The 17,089-nt window shown below is 40.4% G+C and overlaps 1 long non-coding RNA gene across 1 annotated transcript in view; it reads right to left on the minus strand.

Annotated features, from left to right (window-relative positions):
* LOC113950858 overlaps window positions 1-1,153 on the minus strand; it is a 28,767-nt gene extending 27,614 nt beyond the window's left edge. The window contains exon 1 of the long non-coding RNA XR_003528918.1: window positions 920-1,153. This is a non-coding gene — a long non-coding RNA (uncharacterized LOC113950858). The remainder of the gene's footprint in view (window positions 1-919) is intronic.
* Window positions 1,154-17,089: the final 15,936 nt, after the last annotated feature.

The following is a 17,089-nucleotide window of genomic DNA, read 5'->3' on the forward strand; positions in this document are numbered from 1 at the left end:
GGCTCTGATTCAGCAAAGAAATCAAGAACATGCTTCAGTTGCACTACTTTCAACTACTTTGCATAAATATGTTGCTGAAAAGGGATCTACTTTCCCCATATTCTATCTTGGTGATTTCTAAACCAAGACCTGAGCATCACAGGTCATTATTAAAGGGATCACTAAATAAGCATGTTTCTCCTCCTGCCCCCAAAATTTACAATTATATTATAGGATTTGATCTTATAAAGATGTATTAAAACAAGGGATCACAAAAAATTAGACTCTCCAAATTCCAGTGCAGCTACTGAAACTTAAAGTCACACAACAGTACTCACAAGACCAAGTACTACATTTTTGGACAAATGTTCCCATTTTTCATTCAACTTCTAATTTTCAAGTGTTTGTACCACACTCATGTATTCTCAGGTACTAGAAACTAATTGCAAAGGATTTTTTGTCATAAAGTTCAAGTTATAGATCACAGTTTTCCTCAAGTTCAGATTGGAATTTAGGCCAAAGATAGGCAGTTTTAATTTGGATTTGAACTTTATGCATCTCTGGCAGCACTGCTCCAGGGATTTACTTCTTGTTTAGAGCTCTCTAAAAATAACCAGTGGGCTGTGTTTCATTCAGTATATATGTGTAACCTTGAAAGCTTTCCATGCAACTGAAAAATGTTAAACCCTGAGCAGGTTGTCATTGGAAAGTAACCATCAGGGCACTTCTGTGCATCTGGATAAGAATATCCAGCAGCTACAACCAGTGTGAAACAACCTATGATTTATGGCTTTTGTATAAACATAACAGTAGAATAAAAACGAAAAACAAACTGAAAACCAATCTAGATATCGTCATCAGCTCTAAATACTCTGATGACAGATTATCATTGTATCCTCTGTTAAGTGACTATTAAAAAGGGAATTTGTACAATTCTTACCTTTCAAGCAGGAAAAGTAAAGAGCAAACAGCTAATTCCAGGGAATATCTCTGACTCCTTTAATCATGTATGGCCTTGAAGATCAGTGTTCTGTGGAGAGGGGCAAGCTGCCCTGTGTTGAGCAGAGCAGCCCAGTTGCTTCTCCTTCTTCCTGAGGCAGTCGTGCTTCAAGCTTGCTGATTTTCCCTGTCCCAGAGGCACAGAAAAGGTAGCAGCCATGGGGATTTCCTCCACATCCAGATGCTTGTGGTCATGGTTGATGATAAATCAGTGTTGAGGCTCAGGACCATTCTGTGGAGCAGACCGGACTCCCACAGATCAGAGGGGACTCCAAGGCAGGACTGCCCCCTCAGTATCTTCAAAGTCCAAGCTCATAAAGGTCTCCTATTGATATCACTATGGGCAGAAAACACTCCAGGCCACAAAGATTGAGCTTATCCCTTCCATTTTTCCAGTAAAAATAAAAATCAAATGAATTTGAGAATGTGCTAATTCATACTAGCATGATACAGGAGGGTGTCTACTAAGGTCAGAAAAATGGCCCAGGTTAGTTGGATGCCTTTATCACTAAGTTACAAACACTAAAGAGAGACAGTTGCCTCACAAATCAGGGCCTCACATATCACTTAAACACTTTCATTGCCTTCAGCAAACACTTGATCAGGCCCACAATACAAAAAATGCTTTTGTGAAATATTAAAGATCTTGTCATCCCCATATAATTTGAGGTTGGTAAAAGTATCAATTTTACTGTCATTAGATGGCAACCAAAAAACATTTTGCCAGCTCAAAAACTACAGAGGCTCTGTATATACTGGCAGCACACAGTTTATGCCTGCCTTGCCACAGCACCCCACTTATGTGGGACACAACAGGGCGTACCTGGCTGTCAAGCCAGGATGGCAGAGCGGGCACAGGGCGTTTGTGCTCAACAATGTACACGTAGTTCCATGTGAAGTCATGTATATTGCATTTCACTGATTTATTTTAGCACCCAAGTTTCCACATACTGATGTTAATGTTACAACAGAGAACAGGCATTTAGCACATCCCAAAATAGATGGATGGATGATGAAGAAAAAATATTCATAGATTTCCTATGCAGAGCCCACCTTTCTTCCACTGATGTCATTGAGAAAAGTCCACTGGAGTAGGGCCAAAGGCTATCAGTACTAATAAATACATTTTTGGGTTAAAAATATATTTACTTTGGGACTTAAGTAAGGAAAATTGTTCCCTGTATTATTTTTTCCTGTTTCTTTCTGAGGTAATATATTTAAAACAAATACCTGGAGCTTCTCTACTCCCCTATGCATCAAGAGGACAGCATGTTACTGACAGAAATATATCCCAGACTATGACTAAATATTCTGCAGGTAGCAATGTTTGGTTCAGAGCTTGTGTTTAGTTCTGACAGACCTAGGAGCAAATGTAAGACTGATCCAACATTTATAAACTTTGTCTTGTAGGATCAGCCCTGAATGCTTATATACATCTTCAGGAGCCCAGTTTAAGAACCAAAGTCCAGCCTGCCTTGGTCTACAGAAACGCTCCAGCATGGGCTACAAACAAATAGTCTGAAATCTTCGGTTTATGCCACACAGGTTCCAGTCCAATATTCTGCAGGATGCAGAACCGAAAGAAAGACCATCTGAGTTTAAAAAATCTGAATCCTGCAGACTGTACTGACGTGCAAAGCCTGGGTGAAACTGGGGGTGACAGCAAACCAGACCATTCCTTACCCCAAGCTGCCTCGACAGGACAGTATAGAGCCCACCTGAATGGGGGTTTGGAGCTCTTCACTAAAGATATTACAATTATCTGATGTTTCATATGGAACACTACCTCCAAAGGGAAAGTCATCCAGATACAGTTAAAGGAAAGTAGCTGTCTTTGAACATAACAATAAATGCGTATTTTAGGAATGTTTGATTTAATTTGGTAACTTAGGAAAGCACTGCATGACAAACCTAGTATTACTGGTTTGTCTTATTCAAATTATTGCTATGGAAAAAGTGAAGAGGAATAAATTTATACTTCACTTATATATGCTAAATGCTCTGATTTTAGATTTTATCAGGTAATTTGCATAAATGAGAATGAAGATGATCCTTTTTCTACTTTGAATATTTCACAACAAAGTGCAGTAAAGTTGCTGGGTTTTCAGACAGCAATGTTAAACACCATTTCCCATATTACCATTGAAACTGCTACAGAAATTTTTCACATTCAGCTGAAGATTCAATTTTAGGTAAAAGATATATGAATTATTTGTGATACAATTTTTTCCTTTAAAAATATTTTGTCATCTGTATCCAAAAATATTAAAGAAATATTAGGTTGACGATTGCTTTGCACCAGATGCTGCCCTTCTAAAATGACTTCTAAAATGCCCTTCTAAAATTTTCAACTCAAGATAAAGACCTTACAAACCCTCATGAATGTAGAAGCAAAAACAGTTTTCATTTTACATTTCATATTTTGCAGAGATATTTGAGAGGTTCAAATTATGCAAAGGGCAAAAACTGCTCATTTTATCCATAAAAATAGTATTATCATCTTCAGAAGAACTACATCTCAGAAGACAAGGAAACATTTGTACCTCATACCCCATAAATTTTAACGAGAATAAATTAATATTTCCTATTTGTTTAAAAAATTTTAATTATTTCCTTGAAATCAGTGGCAAAACTTCCAACTTCAGTAGGAATAGTTTCAAACTCTTGAACAGTGTTCAGATAGCAGTGCAAAGCCATGACACACCTATTGTTGTGTCCCTTTTCTTGTGCTCTGGTCACTGACCTGTCTGTATCACAAGGCCTTCAGATACACAGATCCCCCGAGCACAACCCTCTGAACAAGATGCCAGGCTTTAGTGCTCACCTGATCTTGAAAATACAAACCAGAAACTATCCCCATAATAGCACTGAAAGCCTACAACAGTTCCAAAATGTGTGGCTGACACGGAGCCTGTGATAGCAGGAGATGGTATGAAGGTCATCGCGCATAACTCGCATGTGGCAATCTTGGCTTCGCAAGCAGTAGGTGGTAAAATGGTCTTTGTACAGTCAGAGTGCAAATCTCTGACAACACGTCCTAGAAATCGTCTTGTGAGGCATATCCAAGTACCTCATTAAGCACTATTTACTAATGCTTATCAGCTCACCCTCCCTCAGGCTTTCAAATCACTTGTTTTCCAGTAAAACTGTTGAACAGTCTAGACTTACCCGCATGATCAATGCAGCATGCTCCCCTCTCAACAGGTTTATTGCACAACTGGGAATGTCATTAAGTGGAGACCTTTCAATATTTGAGATTTCAGGGCTATTGAGGGAGAGAATGATCTGTAGCAAAATACAGAAGAGCCTCCAGATAGTCCTTTCCCTCTCAGATCCCACAAGGAATTAGGAACATGTCTGGCATAGAGCCACTTGGATCAGTAAAAGGAATGCAGAAGTTTCCCTATGGACCCAGAAATCTACCTATTGCATACACAGACACTTCTAAATACAGACCTTAACATTGTAACTTAATGATGAAAACTGACCTATTCTGTAATCACTAGGGGATAGAAAACCTCAGGGTTTTCCCAACAATACAGTCAGCATGGCACTGAACTCCCATTTTCTTTCTAAAACATCAGTAACTTTATCTTCTACAAGCATATTAACATCAACAAGTGTGCTATTTTATGTAATAATTAATAACCTCATATTTATCAATAGGGAGGCAAACACTGTAAGTATTTATAAAAAAAAGTACTAAAAACTCTGGCAGACAATAACCTAGAAGATTGAGGGAGATTAATCAGAAGACTGAGGGAGGTTGTGATTTTGGTTGGGGTGGTGGTGGTTTTTTTTTTTGTTTGGAGTCAGATTCACTCTGAGGTCTGTGTCTCAGCATACTTACCTAGTGCTGCGTGTCCACGGCAGTAAAAGGGGGTCTCCCAATCGCCACAGTCCTCCCTAACACAACTCACCTTGAGTTTTTTTTGGTCCAACAGCAACATCTGCTGGGCAAGATGTAAACTGCATTTCTCCCTGAAATTGTTACTTGGCGAATTCCATGTTCTATCATCTTTCTATAATGGAAAATTTGTTGGTGCAGAAACAGCAAAAATATTTACAGTCTTCAGTCAGTGCTTGGAGCCCTCCACACTACGAACAGCAGGAAAAATACATTGGGAAAGGCAAACTCTTCCCCACCAAGCACCTTCTACAAAAACACAGAGGAAAAAAATGTAGGAATAGTATAATTGGAATTTTTTTAATGCTGTGCAAATTTGGGGGTATTTTATCTTGTTTTAAGTAAAAAAAGAAAGACAAAAGGGAGAGAGAAAATGGAAGGTATTTGAAGGCTTTGCATGGCCTGTGCTGTGAGCAATGGTCCTGGGGGAGACAGGTTGCTTACCAGAAGGCAGGTGGGGCAGATGCACAGGAAGAGAAGATGATAGCAAGACCACACTGCAATCCTCTGGTGACCAAGTCCCTCAGTGGGGCCCAAATCATGGCCAGCAGATCGAGGGAGGTGATTCTCCCCGTCTACTCTGCTCTGGTGAGACCCCAGTGCTGCATCCAACTCTGGGCCTCCCAGCACAGGAAGAACATTGACCTGTTGGAGTGAGTCCAGGGGAGGGTCACCAAGATGATTAGAGGAATGGAGCACCTCTTCTTCGAGGAAAGGCTGAGAGAATTGGGATTGTTCATACTGGAAAAGAAAAGGTTCCGGGGAGATCTAATTGCAGCCTTCCCATACCTGAAGGGAGCCTCCAAGACAGATGGAAAGGGAGCATTTTCAAGAGCATGTAGAGACAGGACAAGGTGGAATAGCTTCAAACTGAGAGTAGGTTTGGATTAGATATTAGGACAAAATTCTGTACTTGAGGGTGGTGAGGCACTGGAACAGGCTGCCCAGAGAATCTCTGGATGCTCCATCCCTGAAAGTGTTCAAGGCCAGGTTTGATGGGCCTCTGAGCAACCTGATCTAGTGGAAGGTGTCCCTCCCCACGGCAGAGGGGTTAGAACTAGATGGCCTTTAACGTCCCTTCCAACCCCAACCACTCTGTGACTCATTTTATGATTCTGTGAAGTCACCTTGGTGTACACAGTAACCCCCACCCAGCACATAGGTATAGAAAAGCACAAGCTGAGAAACAGTCCTACCCATTCAGAAAGACCATTTGAAGCCATACAAGGGAAAGGTAAGCAAGTGTAGAGGGGACTACCTAAAGATCACCTACATATTGAAGTATTAACCCAGCATGTTAATTTGTTTCTTCCAGAGTTGCTCTGACTGTTGCATTTAACATCTCTCTTGGAAGTGCTTCAAACTAAATTCCTTTCTTTCACGTTGATACTTTACTTCTGAATCCTAAACCAAATAAAGCAATACCTTTCTGTTATGAATGTCTTCGCTTTTTTTATGCCACCTGTGAGTTTCCTGAGACTGGAGCCTACATAATCCATGTGCCTGTGGTACTAAGAGGTACTTTTGATTGCTGCTGCTTGCTGTAGTGTAAAAGGAAAGTACATTATTACTAACAAGTAGTGTGTAAGCTTTTCTCCAGACCACCGGAGGGCAGCATTTCCATGAAAAAGAGGACTTGAACATCTTTTCTTTAGTGCATACATTTTTATTTTTCCTAAACTTTCATATCTAACTCTTCCTCAGCTCAAGTAGAGAGTATCATTTCACACCAATACATCTGAAATTAATGACCCAAATCTCTACATAGTGTAAATTCATCAGTCTTATTGGCAGTTGACACATAATGTTACCCTTATCTGTTGGAATTATCAGAGCAAGTACAAACCCATGGTTTGAGTTTGGATGTTCAAAGTTGCATTTTTATGTGAAAAACCATAGGCTTGTTGGAACGAAGATCATCATAAAGCAAAGCATTTATACAACAGCTTGTAAAGGGAGACCTTCAAAAAGGGCACATAATGCTCTCAGTTGCAGACTAATGCCATAGAAGTACAAATGTATGCAGGGACGTACATGTGTCACACATGTTCCTCTGCATGGAAAAGGTCATACTTACATACCTTTGTTCCTTTTGGAAAGGAAGCATGGTATGTGCTAGGTACACATGCTCTACGCTCTCAAAAGCTGTCCTCTACAGAACTACACAATTGAAACAGCTTGCACTTGAAAGCCAGCTGCACAAAACGTAGTCCCAAACATGCTTTTCAAAAGCTTCACAAATCCCAATTACATTAAGCAGTATGAAAAAAAGCAACAAAGTAATGTGCCTAATTAACAAAGCTAGAGATGGAGCCAGCCATTTAGTTTGAAGTACTTCCAAGAGAGATGTTAAATGCAACGGTCAGGGCAACTCTGGAAGAAATAAATTAACATGCTGGGTTAATACTTCAAGCTCTGTGGGAGTAAAAAGTGTGTGTAGTGAAAGGAAAAAAAGGTAAAAATATCATATTTTGTTTGTTTGTTTGCCAAGGACACTCTAGCTTTGGCCATTTATTGTTCTTCATGGTATGCTAGAAATTATGCAAGACGACGTGAAAGTATCAGCATTGTGTCACTGGATTTCCTAAATTTATCTTTTCCCTATCTGTTAAGTCTTAGCTCAAGGTCACTAGAAACAAACATTTTGAGTGAAGGAATTATGAGATAAGACACCTTCACAAAAAATACTTTAATGGTGTTGTTTTACCTTTGGTACTATCTGCAACCACAGCCTAAAAGATTCCTCTCACCACAGGACTTCTCTGAGCAATTATCTCTGGTGGCTTGTTCAGAGAATACCCTGTACGTGTCTTTTGTTCCACAACAGTGGTTGTTTTCTGGTCCCCATAGCTAAGAACCGACTGATTCTACATCTTAGATACCTGTCATTGGGTAAGCTCAGGCCATCACAAACTCTCAAGTTCCAGCAAGTAGTGTGGCTTGAATCTGTTCCAGTACTCATCTGTTGGCAGCTGTTTCCATCTGCTCCTTCTTGAACCATTCTGCTCAGTCCCTGGGGAAGTGCAGAAAGATTGTCACGCAATGAACTTGCTTGTTGTGAGTTGGCTGCTCATGTTTTACCCGAATCTGTCATTTCGCCTCGTCTGCTCTCTGGCCTTTTTTTGCCATAAGAATTCTGAGTTCTGCTGCACATCAAAGGGGAAAAAAACCAAACAAAACCTATTCCTAGATGTAGGTGACAAAATGTTATTCCTTCTTTAAAGTACAAATAATTATTATTAAAAAGAGATGCAGAAAAGATTGATCAGATAACTTAATCCTCACAGCTGCTAGGTACGTAGTGATTCCTGCGTGTATGTTTTGTAGCTAAACATGTCTGACATATCTTTGCTTTGTAATGAGGGAAGACATATGCCCTTCAAGCACTCTATGACCATTAACTGTGGCCTTTTTTTGTTTGTTTTTGTGGTTAAACACAAAGTGTAGGAAAAAAAAACAAACTGAAAATGACATTTTCTGTTTTAGACACCAGTGGTTAGGTTCCCAGACTTGCAGCTGAGCCTTTAGGAACTTTGGTTGACTGAGCAAATGTCTATGTGCATAAGGCTCCTCTATTAATTTATCCTATTGCTATTTATGTACTTGTTAACTTGATATCTACAGACTAATATTAATTGACCAGAGTGAAGCAAAAGGTTTTACTTTTACTTAACAAAGATAATTAGTTTTATATTTTCATTTCTGAAAGTTTTAATTCATATTTTCATATACCATCTCTAGCCTGATTTTCTACTGGACCAAACTGTCCTCAAATCTCTTGGGCCTCCAAACAGCTATGCCTGAAAATGCAAACTTTAGTGTGCCAAAACATCCTTTTTTTTCTTCCAAAGCACATCCCTAAATATAAACGGCATTCTGGAGATCCTACTCAGTCTTAGATTGGGAGGGGAGAAATACTCAATAAGACAAGCAATACAACATAACATGGAAACAAAGCTGAAGAAAATTCCATTAGTAACTCAAATGCAATCATCTGGATTTTGCCCTAACCAGAATTATACATATTTGTGGATATATAGGCGAAAACACCTCCTAAGGACTGTATGAAGCAGACACTCAGGAAAACTGACAGTAATTTCATTGACTTCCCACATCACCTCTTCTGTGGTGCACTGTCCTTTGGAGCATACATCTCTCTGCTTGGACTATGCAGTAGCCAAAATGGGCCACAGAAGTACCACTGTAGTACTTCTGCATGAAGACCTTTCCATATAATGAAGGGTTCTTAAGGGGTTTGGCATGATAAAGCAAACAAAAAGCATCTTTGCCCACATCCTGAATTACTACTGCATGGGCAATCTTTTTCTCCACTTTTTAACAGGTAGGATGACTATAAGCTGGAGAACAATTTTAAAAGAACCTGTAGAAATCTATTTTATTTTTTATTACAGTCTGACAAATTACAAAGAAAAAAAAAATGGCCTTTACTTTGGATTTGAGAACTGGACGCCACTTTTCTCTCATTCCTTCATAGGAAAGTCAGTAAACATGCTATTGCAGCTGTCTTATAGGATGAGAATCCATCCTAGAAAAACAGAAAGGTCCAATTTTGCATGAGAATGGAGCATAACTGAAGGAAGACCCACTTTGATTTCTTGTTGCCAGCTCTGAATATCTTGTCCCATTGTGATCTTCCTCTGCTTCCTTGTTATTCCCCAGTCCCTTCTACTGTCTACCTAGAGGCAAACACTACAACTGCAGAACGTGGCAGAATCCACAGATGAATCAGACTGAGTCAGTAAACAATGACTAAAATGCAATCTCATAGGAACAAACATATCACTATGCTTCTTGACCTAAACCATTTAAATACAAGCCTGCTGCAAATCTAATACGTTACCAGGAATCCAAGCCACAACCTGGAGGGATGGGACAACCCTTTTGCACTGAGGCTCCTATAGAATGCTTTCCCAGGTCCTGAAAACTCTGGGCAGAGCATCTTCCTGCTTTCTGGAGAACAGAGACCATTCATTATAGTTTATGCCAGCAAGAGAAGGCTGAGGACAAGTTGATAGAGGTGCTACCCCTTCACTCTTTCCTTTAATCTAGCTCTCAACACCTCATTTAACTGGAACAAAAGGCTGCTGTTAATGCTGAGCCACAGGCCTAGGCATGAGACAGGATCAGGAAATCTGCATTCCCAGCAGCTGGCCCAAGATTTGTGACAGAAGGTGGATTCTGCTTTCCGTTCACTCACGCTTATATTGTATAAATCCTGGTTATTGACAAAAGAAATGCAGCAGATTTCATCTCCAGTGTCAATTATTTAACTAGCATCACTGGAACTATTACACTTTATATCTCTTCATATGCAGCATACAAATAATTACTTCAACAGGATTAAATGTCACATTTCACGGGACTGGTTGCGTAAATATTTACAAAGCTAAAGAACAGCAAAGACATCTCAGAGTTATTGATTCATGTCAAATATTGAGAAGCTGGGTTAATCAAGGGATTTAAGCAATGCTTTAAACTTTGAGTCAGCATTGTTGAGATTTATTTAAACTACTCTTGCCTTTCAACATCTAAAGTTTTACAAATCGTTTATAACAATAAAGATTTACAGGCCATTTTCCCATCTGCTTTTCTGAGAACATTTCTGTTACTATTGTGAACTCAGAGTAGGCTGAAGAAGTAATAACAGCTGTGAAAAGTGAATCATTACACAAAAACAAAGTTCTCATTTCAGTTAAAAAAAAAAAAAGTGAAAAAAGAAATTTCCTAATTATTTTGATGTATTAGAGAAATAGTCAGCTGATGGGCAAGCACATACATTGTATAAAAAAGAGAATGTTCCATACTGCTCAGTCAGAAACAGACGTTAGTATTTATTTTTTTTCCTGGTTAAATGAAAAAGATACACTTGCAGCACTGAGAAGTGCATGCTTTTTTCAAGAAAAGACTAGCACCTCCTGTTCTGTATTCTGTATATAGTAGATGTGAAATACATATGTCTGTATCTATGTGTTTGTGTCTGTTGCTATGTTCATGCACCTGCAAATTGGCTGAGCTTTTAAAAACATAATGACAGCGTTAGTAGAGTTTTGTTTTCAGAAAAAGCTGCCTAGGTCAGTCTAAAAAACTCAAGGACCTTTTAGGCCTCCCCCAAACAAATCATCTAATAAAATAAAGCCAAATCCCTAGCCCTTTCTGAAACTCTAGTCACATACATGTTAGGAGTTAAATAGCTCAGACCTATGTGTGCTCTTTTAGAAATGCAGACCCAAGCCCTCAGGATGGCTGCTCTCAGCTCGTAGTAACACACGTTTACCAGCTTCCATAAGTATGTTTTGTTATGCGCTGACACAAAAATTCCAACTGTGTAAGCTGAATCTTCCTGATCACCAGTTGCCTTTTTTTGCTGGATCACACCTAGATCAGCAGGAAGAAGACAAGAGACAAATCTATACCCTTCCTTTAAGTCCGCATTGTGACAAAGTGGCACATTAGCCAAGCTGTGTGCCTGATTTCAGATACTTAAAACAGATTTTGCTGTGATTTAGCCCCATGATTTCTTGAGGAACAATTATTTCTGTTTTGGGGAATGCCTCATCAAACACAAATCCTGACAATTTTACTACAGCCTTGACTAGAGGATGTGCTCTAAGAGAAGCACAGTGCCTGACCCATTCCAGTTACATGCTGGATTCAAGTACGTGCTGGGGGTGAGACAGACAGACAGACAACTCAACAAAGAGCAGTGCTCACTGCTCTTTTTGCCAGGAAGAAGCAATCTTCTCTTTCCCTACAGGAAAGACAGTTTGGAAACACCTCTAGTCCTTTAGCAAGCAGCAGAACACTCCTTCCACCACCTTGCCTTGCTCGTGTGCACCATTCCCATCATTTTATCTGCTTGGTTCCGTCTCCCATAAATTTTCAGCAAAACCAAATGAATTCAGGTGGGAGTTTCTCTCAGTTAATGGAGTGAGTAAAGACCAATGATGATCTCTATCATGTCATAATATTACTTCCATTTTTTTCCAGAGCAACTTCCATTTATCTCAAAATTTGATATGCACTTTCTGAAGGATCCCAAAGGAATTTGCAGATCAAAAAGAACCTTCACTTGGAAATGTCAGCCCAGTATAAATGGATGAAAAACAAATGCAACTCAGCAGGCAGAGCACAGTAAATACTTCTCAGCTCAAAGCAAAGCCATGCAACAGTTGAAGAACATGGATGAACATGAAGTACATATTCAAGCAAAAGTGAAGTAATTAAGAATAAAAAATCTAGATATAAAAGTTCAGGAACTAGCATTTAGCCATTACTTCCGCTGCTCTGGTTACTCTCATTAAAAGCATCAAGACTTCTTTGCATCAGGCTTTGGGCTACACAGCTCTTCAGACATGCAGCATCTCTATGACTCCCACAGTCAACATTAAGCACCAACCCACAGTTTTCTCCTCCATTCTCATTCTTTCTATGGAAGGCTTTCATCCAATTAATGACAATTCAAAGGGGTAAATCTAACCTTTCAGGAAAGTAATATCATCTATGCAATTGCAGTTCCTTTATTTTCAAATGATTTTCAAGGACAAAGTGAGTACATTGCATGCTGAAGTGCATCCCAGTTTTCCATGTGAAGACCTCAAACCAAATGATTTACAATGATCAATGTTAACAGATAGAGCAATTCACAGCATGATGTAATCTAAAACTGATAAAGAACTGCACTGAAATACTGTTGAGTTGTCATTAATTTAATGCAAGAGAGCACAGGCTGAATTATAGCATTCATATATTGCAAAACTGGTGTTCCAGCCCTGGCTGCCTTTTTTTTTGAGTTTATAATTCTTACAAATAATTGTCTCCCTCTCAGTTTCCTCCAGCTTTAAAAGCATTTCGAATGTGCTCTCCAGTTGCATTCATAGTTGTGCACAAAGTCACAAGTTCTCTCAACATCCTTTTTCCCTCTTCAAATTGTTACAATTGGTACACGTTTTTCTCTGAAGATAAAGTGACTGATGAACTCAGAGCTAGGCTTAAATTTTAAGAGTGAGAGCTTCGTTAGCTGTCGCTATTGTTGGCATCCTCACCAGGAACCTTTACAAAGGCTAAAGAGGTGTTTAGAATCAGGCACTCTTGATACACTAATAAATCACCAAAGCATACAGCTCCTTATGTGCAACTTTGTGTCTATGCAGTTCTGTCAATCCAGCATCTTCTGTAAGTGGTAAAATGTCTTCATAAAAAATAAAAACAATTTTTAAAAAATTAAAATTTCACTTCAAACGTATGAGTTACTAAGTTTAAGAATGCTAGGGAATATATGCTCAGTCATCTCGCACATTGAGAAAAAAGCTCCTTTGGAGTTAGATAGAAATCACTGCAGTTGTCAGCTAAAGCAGTAAGTAGAGAATAAGAGGATTAACAACAGTGAACCCACACTAGTTATTTTTTAGTTTGTAGACAGAATTTAGACTTCTGTCTAAAAGACAACCTACCTTTCATTGTATATGATTACTTGGGGATGCTGAAGTATAGGGCAGCAAAGGTGATCACAGTACACGAGATACAGAGGTGAAAGAAGGACTCAGTCTTCCTGTGTCATCAGAACACAGGAGACAGTGAGGTGACCTAACACGAGTGATAAAATTAGTAAGGGGACTCACTCTCTTTTTCTGCTACACAGTAGTTTAAAAACTAAATAATATCTATGGCTTGAAGTTATTCTTCCACCAACACCAATAAATATGTTGATTTAGAAGAACAGCTAAGGTTATAGGTAGACCAAATGACTAAGGACTACTCAAAGTGCATATATACTCTCCTGGGTAGGAGCTGAGCAACCCTGGTCTCTCAGAAGGCTCCCACAAGGGAGGCCTTCAGAGAGACCTTTCTAAACTCTACAGTTTATTTTCTCCACTTATGCCAGGTTTTAGTCAGCCCCAGTTCAGTGTAGATGATCATCAAAATCTCTCACCAGTTATTAAAATGAACTCAGGAAACAAAATGTATTTCCAAGGTTAATAGCTTTTAATGCATTTTAAAAAATTCTGATAACACCACCTGCTGCTGCTGCTATACCAGAATCCTTTTCCAAACTGACTATGAACTATATGCATAACCTACTAACTCTGTGCCTCCTACAGAGGGCTCCCAGCACTTGTAAAGCTGGTTTAGTTCTTTTTAACATGCAAAACTTAGTAAGGTTAATTACTAAGTTAACTTAAAATTACAAGTGGTATCACAGAAAAACTAGATAACTCCTGCACTTACACATCCACCTTCACATTAAGTCCTCCTTTAAGATGCTGAACAAAAACCAGATGTTTAAACATTTAAAGGTGTCAAACATAAACCAGAACAAAAAGCAGTTACAATACTGTTATTTTTCAGTGGGACTAGAAGGACAGAAGTGCCACCGTCTTGTTTGAGATTAACCAAACTTCCATGGAAGTTTTCTGTCTGCAAATTAGATCTTGGAAAATTAGTTGATTTGTTTTATCTGTCATAGTCCAAACATTTCTAATTATAGAAAGTTATTTTTTAAAATTAAACTAGAATTTTATATCATCATATGGCAAGCTTAAAACAAAACTTTGCTCACAGCACCTGCTAGACTGTCTTAAAACTTTCATTTCATGCAAACCAACAACCACCTATCTGGTGGTATCAGCTACCACTAATCAAACAAATGCAAATCATGCTATAGTCTACCATGCAAAGCAAAGTCTTTGTGTCTCAATATGCAGTTATTTTGTGCCCCAATCCTTGTTAAATAAAGATATTATTTTCTAATACTCTCCCCCTCAAGCTTCAATATAAGCTTCAAACATGATATCTTTCACCTTCTGCAACAAAATAATATATAAACTTCATGTTCCAATTTATATTTCTTAAAGACCTTCCATTTCAGTAGCTATCTTGCTCCAGATCTCACAAGCTCCTGCTCACCCATCAATCTCTGATTTGAGGTCCTCTGATATGTCTTTTGAAATATCCAACTCTTCTGTCTCTACCAACACTCCTTTTTCAATTACAGCTTTAGTATCTTCAAAGAAACCTTGCAGGTCACTTAAGCGTGGCCTCCTCACCTGAGTCCACGAAAACTATCTTTAAACAAGCTTTTTAGCTTTTAATATATACTTTCAGATGACTTCTGAGGTCCTGTACCACTCTCTTTCAGTTCCCCAGACAAGAAGGAAAATCCAAGCAACAGAAGCTGCATGATATCTCTTTCATCCCCACAGTCACCTTAGTTCCCAACACTGAAATTCCTAAAGAAGAATCATTCAGAGGGGTAAGGTAACATGGAAGGCAGGAGCTAATGAGCCATGAAAGAGCCTCTGGAGTTGTGGATGTGACCAGAAGGACCCATTAGACTAGGATTTAGAGGCCCTTAACTTCTTTCCTGGATTACCTGCCTTCCTCAGCCTTCATAATTCTCAAAACCTACTCTACGGTGCTTTCCCATTGATCCCCAGATCTATTATTATCAAAAAGAGTGACTTACTATGATTAAAAAATAATTTTTGTGTGTATTATTTCTATCAGTGAGTCAGTGTCCTCTTTTCCTTTCTTAAGGCCAGGCTTGGGTTCACAGACCTACCCTCTTCTCCCTCTGTGCACTCAGGCTGGCAATTCTCAAGGACTTTAGAAAGTATTTCTGCACTTGTGATTCTCATATTCTCCCTCTGTCATCAACCTTTCTGCCTCTGTTCAGTCCCAGTGCTCAAGTGGCTGTCTGGCATCTCTTCGTGGAGATTTTGTCATCATTTTTTTGCTAGCTAAAATGCAGAGTTGCCTTGATTTAGCCTCACTTTCCCTTTTCTCTTTCACTGCTGCTGACAACAGTAACATACTCCCATTCCTAGTGTCCTCTCTCCCCTTTCCCAAGAGTCACACACCAGGTCCCAGGCCTGCCTTCTACTCCACCAGCTTCAAGACCAATCTGTTACCATTTTCACTGATAAACTTCTGGTTAGACCCCTTTGGAATATCCTACCACAACTACTGCAAAGTTTTCTCCTCTGCATCCCAAACATGCAATGCTCCTTTGCAACCCAAAGAAGTTGTGGGTGGCCAAACCCCTCTTCTCACATACCTGACCACACCACTTGCTCTTTGACAGCCCTCCACTTGTTCCTCACCTACTGTTCCCACACATCTGAATCTTTGTCCTACTTCAAAGCTCAACCTAACTGCATTCCTCTAGTCTACACTCTTCTGTTAAGCATGGTATTGCCTCTATCACTTCTGCACTCCAGCAGTATTCCTTAACCATGTACCCTTCAATTGGATGTTTCTCCACTCTATCCATTCATCATGACGTGACCTCCCATGATCAATCCACAATGGCTCAGCTCTCCAGGCTCTCCCATAAGTCCATTCCTCCTGAGATGCTGGCAGCAAATAAAACAAAATACAGGACGTGTCTACATACCTCCGTCACTTCCCTTCCACACAACCATCTTCCTGCTGTTCTTCAAGCTCCTCGCAAACTAGGAACTTGGCATTCATTGTGAATGAAGGAAAACAAAAAAAGAATAAACAACACAAACCCAAATCACAACTTCCTACCAACAACAGTGTCAGGAAAGAAACAAGTGAACAGTAGGAAAAGCAAGAGAAAAGATGGAGAAGTGGAGCAGATACGTGGGACCATGTAAAAGCGCGATAAGAAATGACAACCCCTGGGCACCCCTGCTCATGATATGAGAAATTTATGCCTGGGTTGATCTTGAATTTTGCCCTTCAGCGAGTCCAGTTCCGGCAGGACGAGCACAACTGTGACTCACTTCAGCGGTGCTTGAGAGGGTCACTCAGAGCGCAGCGCGGGGCAGCACCGCACACGCGAAGGAGACCCCCCCCAGCGGGAACTCCCCTCTGCGGGAAGGAGGCCGGCGACTCGGGAGGTGACCTGTGGGGGAAGGAGGGCGCTCTCCTTTCAGCCGCGGGCACCGGAGCAGACATCCTTGTGGGGGAGGAAAAGGGCGGCGCCGGCGCTGCCCACAGGTGCGCGGGGCTGCTGCGGGGGGCCGGTGCTGGCTGCAGCCGCCGCGGGGATACGGCGGGGCTGTGCCCGCGCCCCTCCCGGCGGTGCGGGGCGGGGGGCGCCGCCGGTGCTGAAGGGACAGCGCCGCGCTCCCGCCTCCGCCCCTCCGGCCCGGGTTGAGCGCTGCCGCCGGTGCGGGCGGCGGGACCCGCGGCGCTGCCGCTGCTCCTCCCGCTGCC

The sequence above is a fragment of the Corapipo altera genome, unplaced genomic scaffold (assembly GCF_003945725.1).
Source record: "Corapipo altera isolate COAL_440 unplaced genomic scaffold, ASM394572v1 78, whole genome shotgun sequence".
Lineage (NCBI taxonomy): Eukaryota > Metazoa > Chordata > Aves > Passeriformes > Pipridae > Corapipo > Corapipo altera.